The 17,440-nt window shown below is 53.7% G+C and overlaps 1 protein-coding gene across 1 annotated transcript in view; it reads right to left on the reverse strand.

Annotated features, from left to right (window-relative positions):
* The window catches only part of RASGEF1A (RasGEF domain family member 1A), a 92,015-nt gene extending 75,600 nt beyond the window's left edge, over positions 1-16,415 (reverse strand). Inside the window, exon 1 of the mRNA XM_043926786.1 lies at positions 16,180-16,415. The gene's annotated coding sequence lies outside the window, so the exon portion shown is untranslated. The remainder of the gene's footprint in view (positions 1-16,179) is intronic.
* Positions 16,416-17,440: the final 1,025 nt, after the last annotated feature.

A 17,440-nucleotide genomic window follows, 5' to 3' on the forward strand; every position in this document is an offset into this window, starting at 1 on the left:
TGTCCATCACCCACCAACCCTTCAGCTTCACCTCCGGGGAGGCTCCCAACCCCCAGCTGAGCAAAGCCCTGTGACTGGTCACATACCTCTGGCTGTGCCACCACCGTTGCAGAATCAGACGTAGAGCAGCCAGGGGGCCACAGGCGTGGCTGCCTCTGTGGCTCCAGCAATGCATTGGCGAGGAGACAGCTTCTGTCTGTTCATTCACTCAGCAAAGGGGCTGGGTGCTGGGGGGAAAGGGAGGAGGAAGGGGAGAGGGAAGGAGGCTGCCTAAACACTCGAGACCCTTTGTACATGCACCACACATCCCTGCTGTCTGGACAAGGAAATGGCAACCCACTCTGGTATTCTTGCCTAAGCAATCCCACGGACAGAGGAGTCTGGTGGGCTATAGACCATGGGGTCACAAAGAGTCTGACACAACTTAGCAACTAAACAACAACAACAACAAATCCCTGCTGTCAGTGTCCACACTCCCAGCCAGGCAGGCCCTGGAGCAAGACCAGGCTGTGAAAGGCCTCCTGGCAAGAAAGAGGCAAGAGGACTCCAAGGTGTGGATTCTGCTACTGGTGGATTCTTCTGGCCATTGAAGTCAGACACGCCCTGCTCACTGCCCATGATCCACACCAGCATCAGCCCATCCATAGAGGGCCTCAGCAGAACCCAGGCATTGCAGGACAGGGACAGAGCTCAGATCCCCAAAAGCCAGCATGGATGGAGCAGGACGCTGAGCTGGGATCTAGACCACAGGGACTCACTGTGTTGGCCCCTCCCACAGGCCCTGCCCCCACAGACCCGGCCGTCCCATAAGACCCAGGTCTGTGCCTCCAGGGGCGCTTCTTCATCACAAGTCCGCACCTTCTTAAGCCCTTCACTGGGAAAACCCAGCTTCTGTATGTACCGAGTGGGTGCCCCACCTCTCCTAGAGCTCCAGGGTCTCCTCCCAGCTGGGAACCCTGTCATGTCATGAGGCTGCCACTGTCTGATGCTCTCTAATGTTCTCAACCATAAGAAGAAGCTGCTTTGGTTTCGATAGACGCTGGGTCTGTTAAGGCCTTCAGCTTCCATCCCACCCTCTCTCCTAATGCGCAGACAGCTCATGTCCGTGGATCAAAAGCTGAGACATCCCAGGCCGGTCTCCCCCCACAAATCCTCTTCACCAGCTTCTCAGATGTGCATGTATTTCTGCTCCAACAAGATCTAGCATTCAGGGAGAAAAAAGCCTCACCTGCTGTAAGACTGACCCTCAACATATCAGGACTGATGAGAAAACCAGGTTGGGTCAACCACCCCCATGGGTGTGATGTCACACTAGGAACCAGTCGCAGTGACAACCACAGTAAATACCAGCACAGTTAACAAGACTAAGTCCTACCAGTTAAAGGAATCCTACAACAAATACAGGACTGTATTTTCAAGACACAACTTGAAAAAAAAAAATGGTAAAGGCAACTTGACAAAGAATGTGGTCAGGTGAGGCTGCTGAGTTTTAGAACAAGCACAAATTGCAAAAATCAGAGGAACCATGTGTTGGTAAAGGAAAGAATTTAACACTTACCTTCGTTTTTTTAATAAAATTATTTCAGGGCACCCAAATAGCCCTGGTTGATGAAGGGACGTTTTTCACAGAATTCCACTAATGCATTCAGATGGAACAATTAGATAGGTGCCATGTTGCAACCCTGGATGCCATGCTTGACTCAGACGGTGGTCATCAATGGCTCAAACAATCAGGACAAAGAGATGCCAGGGCATGAGGGTATCTCCCCCTTTCTCCCCCACGTTCATGACCACTGCAACCAGACTTGACATGATAGACTCCTGTCACAATGCCAGACATAGGGCAACACCATGAAGCATTCTTGCCCAGATAACATGAGCCCCCCAAAAATGAAGTTGTTTGAGCTACCTCCTAGTTTAGAGGAAATGCTAGGACTGGAGGAACTAGTTAAATGACACCAAGAGGAAGCAAATAGACAAGTCTTGAAAACAGGACACTCTAGAGAACTCAAGAAGATTATGCAACAAGCCAACAGCTTTTAAAAAGAGTGGTGGGGAAAATAAGCTTCTTTAAATTAAAGAGGCTTTAAGGACAATACAAACCAAATGCCACATATGGATTTAATTCAGTTACCAATTTTACAAACCAACTGCAAAAAGGCATTTTCAAGACAATTAAGGAAAATGGCATGTGTACTGGGTGTTAGATGATAGTAAGAAATTGCTGTTAATTTTGTTAAATGTGCTAATAACCATGTGGTTTTGTTTGAAAATGGCCTTGTTTGTTTTAGAGATCCATACCAGAGTATATAAGGGCAAATTACTGAGGTTGGGGATTGATTTAAATACTTCAATCAAAAGAAAAACAGGAGACAAAAAGAGACAGGAAGAAATAAAAATGAATATAAGTGAATCAAGTGGGTAAAATCTTAACTACTGAATCTGGGTGATAAGAATATGAGGGTTCATGACTATTCTTTTTACCTTCCATGGCATTTGAAAATTTGCATAACAGTTAAATTTAAAACACGTATCAGCCCATGAACATACAGTCAGAGCAATGAAGCCAATTAGAAAGTCTAGAAACAAGCACATGGCAGCTCAATATATGATAAAGGTGATATTTCAAATCAGTAGAAAAAAAAGTAAGTATAAGTGGCATTGGACAAATGGATGACCATCTGGAAAAAAATTAAGTTGGAGTCCAGCAGATGGATCAAACATTCACACTTGAAAAAAAAATGAAACCGTAAGTTTATGAGAACATACAAGAATTTCTTTATACTCTCACAGAAGAGAAGGTCTTTCTGTTCATTTGAATCCCACAAAAGTACTGGTAGGCAACCATTTTTGCCTACAGAAATAGTAATTTCACACAAGTTCATGTATGTTACAAAACCCCAAAACCATTTTTAAAAATGATGGTTCTGGCTGCATACATTTTAAAAATTTTGCATGGCAAAAGTCATAACAAAATGAAAATACAGATAAATTGGGGAAAAGATTTGCAACTCATACTCCAAAATATCAGCTGCCTCAATATATAGAGAACTTCTGTGAATCATAAGAAAAATGCCATCAACCCAACATAAATACTATGTTAATAATTCAAACACCAGTTCATCAAAAAGAGACTACAGGTGGATCTTAAACATACAAAAATATCCTCAATCGCATTCATAGTCAGAGAAATTCTAAATAAAATTGCAACAAGATACCATTTCTCACCTATCAGATTGGCCAAGATAAGAGGATAGAAAAACAGAGGCTCACATAAATTGCCAACAGAGGTATAAACAAGTATGGCCATGGAGGACAGTTGGGCAAAATCTATCAAGATTGTAAATGCACCATCATTTCACCTTGCTATTTTATTTCTAGGGATTTCTCCTACAAATATGCTCACACTTGAGCAAAAGCATACATGTGTAAGGGTCCTAATTGCAGCACTGCTTAGAAAAGGAGAGTGGACACAGTCTGAATGTCCACTTTTCAGTCCCTGGATGAATGAGTTATCATGCGTGCGTGCTCAGTCTCTTCAGTCGTGTCCGACTCTTTGCAACCCTATGGACCATAGCCCTCCAGGCTCCTCTGTTCATGAGATTCTCAAGGCAAGAATACTGGAGTGGATTGCCATGTCCTTCTCCAGGGGATCTTCCCAACCCAGGGATAGAACCCGCACCTGCCTGTATTGCAGGTGGATTCTTTACCCTCTGAGCCACCTGGGAAGTCCTGAGTTATCACACATACATCCATTGTGGGAAAACCACATATGTGCTAAAAGCAGCAAGGCCCCTCTACACACACTGAGACAGGAGCTCCAAGATGCTCCGGGGAGAACCACGTGCCTGACGGAGATTAATGCACTGCCGATGTGTGGGAACCAGAAACTCAAGGCAGATACTCAGGAAACAGATAAAAACAGGGCTTCAGCTGGGAGGAGCCATCAGGTGGCGGGGGATGGAAGGAAACATGCTCCACCTGGACACTTTTTTTTTTTTTACTTTTTTTTGACCATGAGGCATGCAGGATCTTAGTTCCCTAACCAGGGATGGAACTAGTCCCAGCAACAGTGGAAGCGCTAAGCCCTCACCACTGGACTGCCAGGGAATTCCCCCTTTTTTACTTTTTGAATGCTATTAAAATAGATACAATATTAGAATTTGTACATTGAGGAGGGGGAAGGGAATCCCTAGGAAAGAAGAGCTGGGGAGGGTGAAGAGCTGGGGAGGGCCCCACCCGGAGGGCCCCACCCACACAACCACATGCCCACACGCCAGCCATGCCCCTCTCAGCTTCCCAGAGCACCTCAAAATCAACATGACTCCATTGATCTCAGCCTCTTCCCCCAGGCAGGCCCCCTGAACAAGGCCCACCACCAGGCTCTCTCCTGGAGGAGGTGCAGCACTGTCCACGTGGGGCTGGAACACGGCTGGAGTGGCGGGTCAGTTGCCCCTCCGCCAGAGTCATCCACACATGGACACAGCTGAGCCACGGAGGTGGCATGAGACCCCAGTCAAAGCCACAACTCCCCTGGCTCACCCCAGGGTGACCTGTCACTAGCGGTGACAGTCACTGCCCAGACTGTCTCCCCTCACTGACTTGGCATTCCCAGATGGGCCAGTGTGTGTCCATCTCGGGGCTGGGGGCTAGCTGCACCCCCTGCAGCGGCACTCTCATTCCCCTTCTGAGGTCTATGTCAGAAGCTTTCTCTCTTTTCTTACTTTAAAAAAACTCTGCTACACAAATGCTCTTGAATGATCAAGCCTAGTCCCTGGTCCCAAAGCTAAATCTTCTTCAGAGATCACAAATCCGACATTGTTCACTGTAAGCTATCATCTTGGGGGCTCGTCCAGAATCTTCAGGACAAGGTAAGAAGACTCAGAGCTCTAGCCTCTCTGCTTTCTCAGTGAGCACGTTTTCTGCTTTACTTTACTAACTTCTATGGTGTGCTTGTGTGAATGAATGACACACCCTGCCCAAGCAAGTGATGAGCCCTGCTCTGCAGTTTCGCGGTGCCTCATAATGACTGAAGGCAGCCCCCAAAAGGGGAGCTTTATCGGGGTTTTAACCGACCTGCCAATGCCAAGAGACACCCAACATCCTTGCGAGGGGAGCGGCCAGAGATGAGCAAAGTGCATGGACCAAACTTTCCTTTCTCGGTCACCTTTTCCTGGTCTCTTTGACCATTTCGTAATTGCGTGGGGAATTAGAACTACTAACATGATCTGTTATATCATAGACTTTCAAGGAACTTGTGATCCATGCTGCTACTATGTACTTTTACTTAGACTTCCCAAGTATGAGGGGCTTCCCTCATAGCTCAGTCAGTAAAGAATCTACCTGCAATGCAGGAGACCTGGGTTCTCTTCCTGAGTTGGGAAGATCCCCAGAAGAAGAAAATGGCCTCCAGTATTCTTGCCTAGAGAATCCCCATGGACAGAGGAGCCCGGAAGCCTCAACCCATGGGGTTGCAAGAGTCAGACATGACTTAGCGACTAAACCACCACCCCCAGCTGCAGGGAGTCCCCTCTCTCCAGATGTCCACGCAGCTTCCTCCTCTTTCTTTCCAGTGAGGCTGTCCTAGTCCCTCTGTTCTGACCAGAAGCCTCCGGGTGCTTCCTCTCCCTCCCCCTCCCCCTCATTGATTTCTGATTCCCTGTTCTGCCTTTCTCTAGCTGTTTGCAGACTAGGATAGCATCTGCACTCCCTGGGCCTGGGCTGGGCCTGGCACAAAGGTCCTCCGCGCACACCCTCAGGGATGGGACGATGACAGATGGGCATCCATCCAGGTACTTCCAGTTCTTCCATGGCTCTGCCATCTCAGAAAGAGGTGAGGACGGGCAGCACCTCAGACTATGGGTCTCTTTTGGCCCGCAGAGTGTGGTGAAGAGTGCAAGCCTGGGTCCACATCCTGGACTGGCCACTTCTCAGCTGTCTGGGCTTGGGCAAGGTTCTCAACCCCTTGGAGACTTGTTGCTACAAGGGTGACCATTTTCATGGCCACCTGGCGCCCGCTTGTATCTGACCACCCCTCCACATCCACCTCCCCACATGGGCACCTAGGGCCCATACTCCTCTGTGCCCAGTCTCCACCTCTGTTGATTTGGCCTGCCGATCCACCCAGCATCAGAGTCCTGTGAAGCACACTCTTCCTGCCTCACTCATCCCCACCATGAGAGCACCGAGCACTGGGCAATGACAGCTTCCAGAGTCCAGGGCCCCCTCCAACCCTGGGACAGACACGTTATCATTCTCCAGCACTAGCCCTGGTGACTATCTCATTAGGCTGTGCTTATAGTTTTTAATCCCTGTATAAAATGTCTGATGGAAACTGGGTTCATCCTCACTGGGTTCCCACGAGGGCGGGTGGGCCCTGGTTCAGTTTCCCCTGCTGGCCTGGGGCACCAGGTGCCCCCTTGGTGCTGACAGACTCACAAGGCCACAACCACCCTCCTCCTACTGCCCAGGGTCTGGCCAACTGGGCAATTGGCACTTCCAGCCAAGACACACAGCTGCAGCCTGGGGCCAGGACCCGCAGGCCTCCAAAATCAGAGCTGCAGAGGCTCAGGTCTGCAGCGGTCCTCTATGGGAGGACATTTACAGCCCCTGGCGGAAGCCACACAGCACAGGTGAGCTCAGGCCTGCCGGGGGGCGTGCACAGGAGCACTGACAGAAGCCAGTCCTCCCCTGAGCCCCTCGGGGACCTGAGCTCTAAAAACTGTTTGAGTCAACCTGTTAACGAACAACGGGAAAACAGATGAACGACTTAGTTCAGCTCAGAACAATTTCAACTCAGGATGATTTACTCAGTTCTGAGTAGGTGGGTGTAGGGGTGTGTAACGCTAAGGTGGGGGACTCCTGCATGGGTGAAGGCTCTTCCAAACAAGTCTGCCTTATCAGGAGGCCTGAGGTGAAAGGCAAGGGCAGGTAAAAACACGCTCCTAAAAAAAAAAAAAAAAAAAAAAAACCACGCTCCTAAAAAGAGTGAAGTAATGCATTTGTAGCAATATGGATGGACCTATAGTCATACTGCATGAAGTCAGACAGAGAAAGACAAATATCACATGATATTGCTTATATGTGGAATCTAAAGAAACGGTACAAACGAACCTACTTACAAATCAGAAATCAAGTCACAGATGTAGAGAACAAACTCATGGTTACCAAAGGGGGAAAGAGGTGTAAATTGGAAGATTGGGATTGACAGAAACAGTGACAGACTATTTCCTTGGGCTCCAAAATCACTGCAGATGGTGACTGCAGCCATGCAATTAAAAGACACTTCCTCCTTGGAAGAAAAGCTATGACCAACCTAGACAGCATATTAAAAAGCAAAGACATTACTTTGCCAACAAAGAGTCAAAGCTATGGTTTTTCCAGTAATATGTATGGATATGAGAGTTGGACCATAAAGAAAGCTGAGAGCCGAAGAGTTGATGCTTTTGAACTGTGGTGTTGGAGAAGACTCTTGAGAGTCCCTTGGACTGCAAGGAGATTAAACCAGTCCATCCTGAAGGAAATAAGTCCTGAATATTCATTGCAAGGACTGATGCTGAAGCTGAAACTCCAATACTCTGGGCTACCTGATGTGAAGAATCAATTCACTGGAAAAGACCCTGATGCTGGGAAAGATTGAAGGTGGGAGGACAAGGGGATGACAGAGGATGAGATGGTTGGATGGCATCACCGACTCTATGGACATGAGTTTGAGCAAGCTCTGGGAGTTGGTGATGGACAGGGAACCCTGGCATGCTGCAGTCCATGGGGTCGCAAAGAGTCAGACACAACTGAGTGACTGAACTGAACTGAAAACGGACCTACTGTATAGCACAGGGAACTCTACTCAGTACTCTGTAATGAACTATGTAGGAAGAGAATCTAAAAAAGAGTGGACATATGTATATGTACAACTGAATCACTTTGCTGTACACCTGAAACTAACCCAACATTGTAAATCAAGTATGTTCCAATAAAAGTAAAATTTCCAGGGCAGGAATAGAGTTGCAGATATAGAGAATAGTCATATGGATACAAGGGGGAAAGGGGAGGGTGGGATGAACTGAGAGAGTAGGATTGCCATATATACACTAACACACGTGAAACAGCTCGTGGGAAGCTGCTGTAGAGCACAGGGAGCTCAGCTCGGGGCTCTGTGATGACCCAGAGGGTTGGGATTGTGGGGCAGGAGAGAGGTCCAAGAGAGAGCGGGTATGTGTATACATACAGGTGATTCACTTCATTGTACAGCAGAAACTAATGCAACATTGTAAATTATATCCAATAAAACAGTATACTCCAAAATATACTCCAAAACAAAATATAAATAGTATAAATAGAAAAGGAACTGCATGTTTGTGAAACTGCATGCTTGCCTCTCCATTTTCCTACCTGCTTACTCACCCCCATATGCCCCCAAGAGCACACCCTGTACACCCCATACGTCAGAACCCCCATCTCAGGCTCTGTGTCTGGGGAACCTGATCTTTCAAAAGTGTGTGTGAGATGAGCGGATACAGGCGAAGTACTCAGAAGAACAACCAGCACCTGGGGAGCCTCTTACACCCACTACACACCCCTGGGGCTCCACAGCCTCAGCAGCCCCAGGGGGTGCAACCCCGGTGGGTGGAGAGCCTCCTGCCAGGAACCCTGTTCAAGCTGAGACCTGAGGTGTGAGTGTGAGTTCAGGGAAGCACAGGGGGCAAGGGGAGGTCACAGTCAAAGCCAGGGAAGGGAACAAGAGCCCGCTCAGGGGCTGCACCCAGGGAGAGGGCAGCATGAAGGGCACAGGAAGATGAGGAGAGGCGCTGAAGAAGCACATCACCTACTCTCCAAAGTGTCCTTGGCCCAGAGGAAAGACCTGCATTCAAACCCTGCCTTGGCCTCTCTCTCCAGACCCAAGAGGCTCATGAGCAAAGTTGGTATAATGATACCAGCATCAAAAAAGAAGTCTACAGCATTAAATTACGTCAGGTATTAGTGAAACGCCCAGGAGAGTCCTTGGGATAGAGGGCTGGTCAGGACTGGTGCTTGGGTGTGAGTGTGCACACACACGTTTACACACACACACACGGAGCCCACATACACATGCTGTATGCCAGATGGGATACACATGCTGAGCCCACATACACATAGAGAGCACAGACGGGGCGATGCAGGGCTCTGGCCGCCACGCTGCCACGGCTCCGTCCTCGCTCTTCTCTGCGGCCTTGGGCCTTTCCCTGCACCGGCCCTTCCCTTTCTTCCCCTGACGTGCCCCAGTCACCTCACAGAACCACAGCTTTTCAAAGTCTCAGTCCAACCTGAGACACACATGGCGTCTCCCCTCCGGGGGTGGGAGTGGCTATGATGTGTGAATGGTGGCCATGGCCAGAGTATGTGCTTTAGAAGCCTTGGTCTCAGGACTTCCCTGGTGGTCCAGTGGCTAAGACGCCTCCCTCCCCGAGGGTGGGATGTTTTGAGAGAACAGCATCGAAACATGTATATTATCTAGGGTGAAACAGATCATCAGCCCAGGTTGGATACATGAGACAAGTGCTTGAGCCTGGGGCACTGGGAAGACCCAGAGGGATCGGGTGGAGAGGGAGGTGGGAGGGGAGATCGGGATGGGGAACACATGTGGATCCATGGCTGATTTATGTCAATGTATGACAAAAACCACTACAATATTGTAAAGTAATTAGCCTCCAACTAATAAAAATAAATGGAAAAAAAAAAAGACGCCTCACTCCCAACGCAGGGGGCCTGGGTTGGATCCCTGGTCAGGAAACTTAATCCCACATGCAGCAACTAAGAGTTCACACGCCATAACTAAAGATCCACATGCCGCAAGGAAGATGGGAGATTCCACATGCTGCCACTAGGACCCTGCGCAGCCAAATAAATATTCTTCAAAAGCTGTGTCTGTGTACCGGGGGCAAGGCAGCTCCCCCAGACCCAGCCTGGCCTGATCACATGGAGAAGCCAAGGGATACTGAATTCTCCCCTAGGCACCCCTGCAGTCTCGGGAGGCCTGCCTACTGCTCTGACCCCTTTCAGAGCACCCAGGGTGTAGGAGGCGGCACCTGGACACGGATGCGGGCTCTCCAGACAAGGTCAGCTGGTGACATCTGCAGTGCCACGAAGGCTGAGTCCAACAAGTGTCCCTCATAATGCTTCTATCATTGTCATCTCATTTCCATTATGATTGCTTATTGGATTCATGAAGTCTTTATACATGTATTTCAAATTTTCCAAATACCTAGACTCTGTTTTGTTATTAATTTCTATCAGACCTGGGCAGTGTGGACAGGACACAGGCTCTTCCAGGAGCAGCCCTGATGTCTTCCTGCTCCTGGCCTCATCTGCCCAGTGGGGGCCACCCACTGCTAATAACCACAGTGAAACAAATAACTGACAGAGCCTCCTGCCTGCTCAGAGTGATTAGCTCAGGAAAGCTGAGGAAGCTCGCCTCAGAACTCCGCAAGTTCCTCCCCTATGAGCCTCTAATCCCATTCAACCCTAACCCACCGTCTTGTCCCCGAGCTGGTGCACGTGGCCAGCTCTTGCCTTCCTTCACTCTTACCCCACTCTGGGGGCAAAGACCTGGACCCCAGAGCCTACCATCCCCCATCAGCTTGGCCAGGGCTGCCCCTCATTTAACCAAAGCCCTAACCTCAGAGCAGTAACGGAGTCCGGACAGGGCTTGTTCAGAGTCCACAACTGAAATGGTCTTGGGCACAGAACCAGCCTCCAGGAAAGTCCTGGGCAAGAGAAGTCTGGGCCTCTGAGCCTGGGTTTCCACAAGGGCTCCTCACCCTGGGAGGTGCCTGGTGCCAGGACACAGCCTGCAGCCCCCCAACTCAGGAGCCTCCCTGGTCCTGCCCCGAGAGCCAGCTGTGGCTGAAATACAAGCCACACCCAGACAGGATGGAGGCTTCATGACAGTCACATGGGGAGGGTCTGGGTAACAGCGGCCCAGCAGAGGGGTCCATGCAACTTGGGCAGCCTTGGTGGGGGTTGGGGAAACAGGCTCTGCTAATGAACCCATCAGAACGCACACCCTCGCCCAGCCCCCTCAGTTTCTGGGTAAGCCAGCCTCCTCCACGGAAGCAACTCTTTGTTAACAGCGTTGCCATGACAACCAGATCCAGGGAGAACTCTCTCTTCAAGGTAGAGTCTGAGGGTGACACTTGGAGAAACGGAAGTGGTGGTGACAACAGGCAAGGGCCTGGCCTCCCAGCCCCACCCCACTACTCCTTCTTGAACAGGGGTCTGGATCCCCAGAGATGCCCCCCTCTTGCCATTCCCAGAGCTTGTGGGTCTGCTCACCTCTCCCCTCCCTGAAAGGGGAAGCAAGATGGCTGAGGCTGGGGGGTGGGGGCCCCCCACCCCCAACACACAGGTTCCCAGACACAGATCTGCCACGCACAGCAGCTCAGAGATTTTCACACACATCCCACGAATGTCTGCTGAGTCCTCCAGCATAGCCACACTCTCAGAGCTGGTGGTCCAGCTGGGGCCAACGGGCCAAGTACAGACTTGACCCTGAGGGATCACAGCCTGACAATTACACCATGTGCCCAGGGCATCCTCAGAGCACACCTGTGCAGGGAGGCACCCTGAGGAAGGCTGGGAGCCGACTAGGTGGGGAAAGGCAGGGCTGCATGGCGCATAAGGCTCAGCATTTTTACAAAGGGAAGGTTAAAAAGGTCACCTGGCTGCACCGTGGGGCAGGCACTGCAGGGGCAGGAGGCTGCTGGGGTGCCCAGGCCAGGGGAGGGCAGCCCGGCCCCAGGAGGTGGCAGTGGGCAGAGGGAGGGGGAGGCATGGAAGAGAGGTCAGGGGTGGGGGCAAACTAGCTGAATGCTCGATCGATGCCAGGGCTGACCTGGCAGAGGTCCAAGAGAGACCCTGGCTGTCCCACCTGCTCAGAGAGGGGACAGGGCAGGGGAGGATTAGGGGTGCAATGACAGAGGTCACCTGGGAGGCAGCAGGCAGGTCTGGGCTTGAATGCTGCCCGGAAGAGCTGGGGTGGGATCAGCACCAAGGAGGAAATGGAAACCAGGGTTGAGGAAGAGAAAGTGGAGGCCCAGGTCCCCAGGAAGGGGGACAACGAGTGCCCCAGGAGAGGAGGGGGGACCTGCAGAGCCCTGGGGACCACAGCCTGGGAGCAGGGCCGGAGACGTCCCCAGGCCTCTGGAGCCTGTTCCCCAGGAGTGGGGGGCACACAGATGGGAGTGGGCCAGGCTGTGTGGGAGGTGATGGTGTGCAGTGAGCAAGCAGAGAACACCCTTCACAGTCGGCCCCGCGCAGGGGAGGAGAGCAGGGTGCAAAAGAGCCAGAGGGAGAGACAGCTGAGCGAGGTTTGTTGTTGTGTTGAAACTGGAAGAAGCAGTAGGCAAATGGCTTCACCTCTGAGGCATGTCAACTAGGGCAGCAGCACCGCACCAGGGAGGAGCCGGGGTGGGAGGAGCTGGACAAGCCAATTAAAGCGCCCCCTGAGTTCTCAAGGCTACACCTAACGGGCCAGCTCCCTGGCTGGGGGTCTCAGCACGTGTGTCCCCCAGGAGAAATGGGGACCTCTCCTCTAAAGAGCTAGGACACTTACCAAGGCCCCAGCCCCTCCTCCTTGAGCTGGCGCTCACCCACCACTCCCCAAAGTCACCCTGCACTGCGGAGAACGCAGAGCCGCTCAGAAGGGACACCGGGGGCCTCGAGCTCCCACCAGCACCCCGGGCGGAACAGGCCGCAGCCTGCCCCTCCGCTCCCCAGCCCGCGCGCCAGCCCTGAGGAGCTGCCCGGTCACGTGAGCTGGGGAGAAACATCCAGGGCAGGACCCCTGGGTGTTGCCCTGAATCCTGCCCCAAGGCCCCCGTGGGGCTCTGAGGAAATGCTTTGCACACAAGAAAAATGCTTGGCACACAGACACGGGAAACCATGTCTGTCCACCCTGAGGCAGGGTCAGCGCCACGCAGGGCTCACACCCCCACCCTTCCCTGGCCGTGCAGGCATTGGTGTGACCCTAACACCGCCATACCAGACACCTGTCACCTTTTCACAGGCCTGAGCCCCATCCCAGGAGGTGAGTCCTTGAGGCCTTCCCTGCCCCAGGGTGACCCCCGCTCCTCCACTCCTGGCCCCCAGCCCTCCCATACTCTGTGCGGGCCAGAACATGAGGCTGTTGACTCTCCCTTCCATGGTTCCCGCCATGCTGATGTCTGCTGACCTTCCCAAAGCTTGCTTCAGGGTTGTGAGACTCGGGCTTCCCAGTGTCCCCACTGCAGGGACATTCTGAATGGATCCATAGAGGCCAGTTCACTCTGCACACCCAGGGCATCCTTGTGTTCACTCTCTGACACACACACACACAGAGCCCCAGGCTCTGTGCCCAGAAAGAGGTGAGAAACACAGTCTTAAAAGAGGGCAGAGTGTCCTCCCAGACCCCAGCAGATCGGGGGCCCCGACATGCGGCCAGTGGGTGTCAAGAGGCCATCCTTCTCTCCTGTGGTCAAGGGCCCGGGAGCTTCCCACCAAAGCCGCCCTGTGACTCCAGGCCTCCCTTCATCCCCCCTGCTTGCCTCCGTGCTCCCTGCCTCCCTTCTCAGATTCAGCTGGAAGCCGCGTTGCTAAGTAAACACACATCTCAGGAGGGAGGTGGGCAGGCAAGGGCAAAGGGATGAGCGGCAGCCTGCAGTGGGTGGGAGCTCCACGAGGCAGATTTCTGCTCAGCATTTGGAGGCTCTGAGAGAAAAAACAGCCAGAGCGGCCCAGGGCGGAAGCAAGCAGATGGCCTCGGGAGGGGAGAGGGAGGGAGGAGGCGGCCCAGCAGGGGGCAGTAGGAGGGCCGACCTGGACTGGGAGCCACACTGAGCCGAGACCACCTGGACAGGCCTCTCCTGCATCTTTGCCCCCCTCCCCCACTGTGGCCTGGCACCTACCCCCAGCAAGTCCTGTGGGGCGGTCCAGGGCCCCTCTTCTGGGGTAGGGTCATACAGAGGTGTGCAGCCTACACTTGCCCACCCTGGTCCCAACTTCAGCTCCTAGCCCTGCACCTTCACTTGGTCTATTTGACCAACTTGGCTTTGAAACATATGGCTTCAGAACAGGGTTCTGTGGTTTAAAAAACAAATATCAACCAAAGCTATTCCAGTCCCACCCGTTCAGCCTATTATCACAGATAAGGAGACAGGTGGGCTCAGGGGTACTCAGGCTATACCTGAGCAACCTCCAATGGATCTCCTCTGGAAGACCCAGGAGACAGACTGGTGGGTCTGTTCCTGGCCTGGCCAGCTGCAGAGGATGCCCTCCCCCATCAGCCTGGGCCCACCAGCCTCTCTCAGGCCGACCCAGCACAGATGCTGGTGGTGCTGGTATTTCTCCCTCCTCCCCCCTCCTCTTCCTACTGCTCTTCCCCGAATCCTCCTCCTCCTCTCCATCCTCTTCTTCCTCCTACCCCTCCTCCTCCTCCTCCTCCTCCGCCTGCAGTTGCTAAGTTACACCAGAAAACCCCTCTGCTCTGTGTGAACTGTTCCATTTCCACGATTTGCCAGGTGGAAGGGAGCCATCAGGCTGGCAGTTCGAGGATGCCTCCCAGAGAAAAACAAACTTGTTGGCTGTCTCTCTGGCCCCCAGGGCACACCTGGGGACACCTGTTTATGCTCCCCAACCCCAGAGCTATGTGCTGGAGCACACAGCTGCCCTCGGGAGGGTGTTAGCCTGTGGGTCCACACTGCTTACTCTTCTCAGGGGCAGGGCTTGCAGATTCTGCTGCCACCCCCACCCAGGCCCATCCAGACTCCAGAGACCTGCTGGTCACTATGATACATGTCCCTACGAACGAAGAAAGGCAGGAGGGGAGAAAACCAGGGTACCCTTGTGCCCCCAGCCAACACCCTCCACATCCCCCCACTCTGAATCCCCTCCTCTTATTCTGGGCTGGGGTCCAGTGGTGCCAGTGCAAAGTGTCCCCAGATGTAGGGGACATGCCCTCAGAAGTCACTGAAACCATGCTGTCATTCTACAGGCAAGGAAACTGAGTCTCGAAGGAGCCTGCAGCCTGCCCACAGCTCCAAAGTCAAGACCCGTGGCCTCCCAACTGTACACAAGAGCTACTGCTTTGCTCTCTACGCCTCCTACCTGGGCAGGGAAGGGCCTGGACCCAGGCTAGGCTGGGAAAGACTATGTCCAGAGGGAGGTGGGAGACCCCTGAGGGCAAAAACAGACCACTGCCTCTTCGAGGTCCCCCAGCACGCCAAGCTAACTGTGCACGTTCTGGGCTCCCAGGGCAGGTGGCCATCGGAGCCCTTCCATTGGTTTGGAGGGTGGGGGATGTATGAGAGCAGGGGGGAGGCTGAATCAGATGGGGCTCCCACTTCTAAGCAGGGAAGGAGGGTGTCCCGGCCCCCACCACATCTCAGCCCCAGGTGGTTCCCAAGAAGTAGAAGGCCTCCCAGCTCCAGCAGCTCCAGTCCACCAGCTCCAGCGCGCCCAAGCAGCTAGAGATGAGGGCGCCAGGGGCCTGCTGTGTGTCTCTCCCTAGACAGCAGTGCCCCCACCCCCACAAGCGCAGACCAGAACTAGCTGCACCTGCCCCAGACTCGTTTCCAGCAGGGAAGGCATGGGGCAAAGAGAGCGCGGTCCTTCAAATGACCCTTGCCCACCGTGCAGAGAGGGGCATCTCGCCCTGGCCGGCTCTCTTCAAAGGCTGAGCTCACGCCCCAATTCCTCGCCAAACAGCAAGGGCGCGAGATGCCACCGCGGGGCCCAGAATGCAGACAAGCAAATGGAAACTTCCAACTGCGCAGCCCCAGCTCCTCAGTTTCCCAGCCCCCTCCTTCACGCCAGGCCCAGGTCAGGGGACCCGCGCGCGGGAGCCCACGCCAGGCTGCCAAGTGCGTTCCCTCCACGCCCAGGCTGAGACCGCCCGGTGCCCCGCAGGGGCTGGGGACTGGGGGGTCCTGGCGCTGTCCAGCCCCGGGCGGAGTTCTGGGGAACTCCGCACTGGGCTCCCGCACGCCCTTCTCCACGCGCGTCCCCAGACCCGTGCCGGGAGCCCGCGCCCCGGCCCCACGACGGTCGAGCCGGGCGGGACCCTGGACCCGCGTACGCCCCGCCCTGCCGGCGTGGGCGACCGGAGGGGACGGCCCGCAGGAGGGAGGGAGGAACGGAGGTACTCAGGATCCGGCGGCCGCTGCCTACCTCGGTCCGGGCCAGCGTAGCTCCCGCGCAGCCCTCGCGCCGCAGTCGGGCCCCAAGCAGCGCGCGGCCGGCGCCGGCGGCGGCTCATGCTCTGCACTTGGGCCCGCGGCACCCGCCCACCCGCGGCCGCCCCCGCGCTGCGCCAGCTGCGGGCAGAGCGGCTCCCTCCGCAGCCGGCGCCGGGGAGCGCGAGCGAGCGAGCACGCAGCGAGCACGGAACGGGCGCGGATCGGGCACGAAGCGGGCACGGAGCAGGCGGGCGCGAGAGCGCGGGGAGCGAGAGGATGCGGGGCGGGCTCCGAGAGATAGAGAGAGAGAGAGAGCGGGGTGAGGAGTGGTGTGGGATGGGCGCGTGGAGAGCGACAGTGTGGGACGAAGGTGCAAGGAGAGGTAGGGCGCGTGTCCAGGGCGCAGGGCGGCGGGCGGGGGCAGGGGGTTGGGGGCTAAGAGGGGGGGCGCAGGGAGACACAGGGTCAGCCTTTCATTTTAAAAAGGACAAGGCAACAAACACCCCGAAAGGTGATGTGGCCACCTCAGGCAAAAGACCCTTTGGAAATTCTCGCAGAGCTGCCAAAATTCTTATCATCGGCATCTGACAGTGAAAGCGCTTCCGTGGGCAAATCTGGTCCCTTTGGTTATTCCAACCATCACAACCATCCTGTGGGGTTGGTTTTGGTTTTGTTGCCATTGGTCAGAAACAAATATATGGCCAGGGAAGTGCAGTGACCCAGCAGCATGTCAGAGCTGATAAGTTGCAGAACCAGAGTCCAAAATCATCTTACAAGATTCCATAGTCCCCATTTTTCCAAAACCACTAAGAGGACGATCCAGGTCTTCTGGCTCCCAGAGGAGCCTCCTGTCTCTCGCTCTCTGAAGGGATATCCCTGTTTTCTAACAACAAGGTGGGGGCGGGGTCAGGGGTCAGGTGTGACTCAGGCTCAGGTGACTAGGAACAGGTCTGGTGCCCCACCACACCCCTTGGAGAAGCTGAGGACCTTTTTTACTCATTCATTCAGTACATGTTTATTGAGCACCTACTGTGCCATTCTGGGCTCTGGGATACAGGTGTGAATGTCCCTGTCTGGTTGAAGTCTACATTTTTGAGGGAAGTAAGCAATAAATAAAAAACACAAGTAAATATTCCATATGTCATGATGCAGATGCTCTGAAAAAAAGCAGAGGAGAGGGCAATTTATGGGTTTATTTGACTTTGACTATGATCAGGGAAGTCTTCACTGAAAGGGTGATGTTAGAGCAAAGA

Source organism: Cervus elaphus, chromosome 15 (assembly GCF_910594005.1).
Source record: "Cervus elaphus chromosome 15, mCerEla1.1, whole genome shotgun sequence".
Classification (NCBI taxonomy): domain Eukaryota; kingdom Metazoa; phylum Chordata; class Mammalia; order Artiodactyla; family Cervidae; genus Cervus; species Cervus elaphus.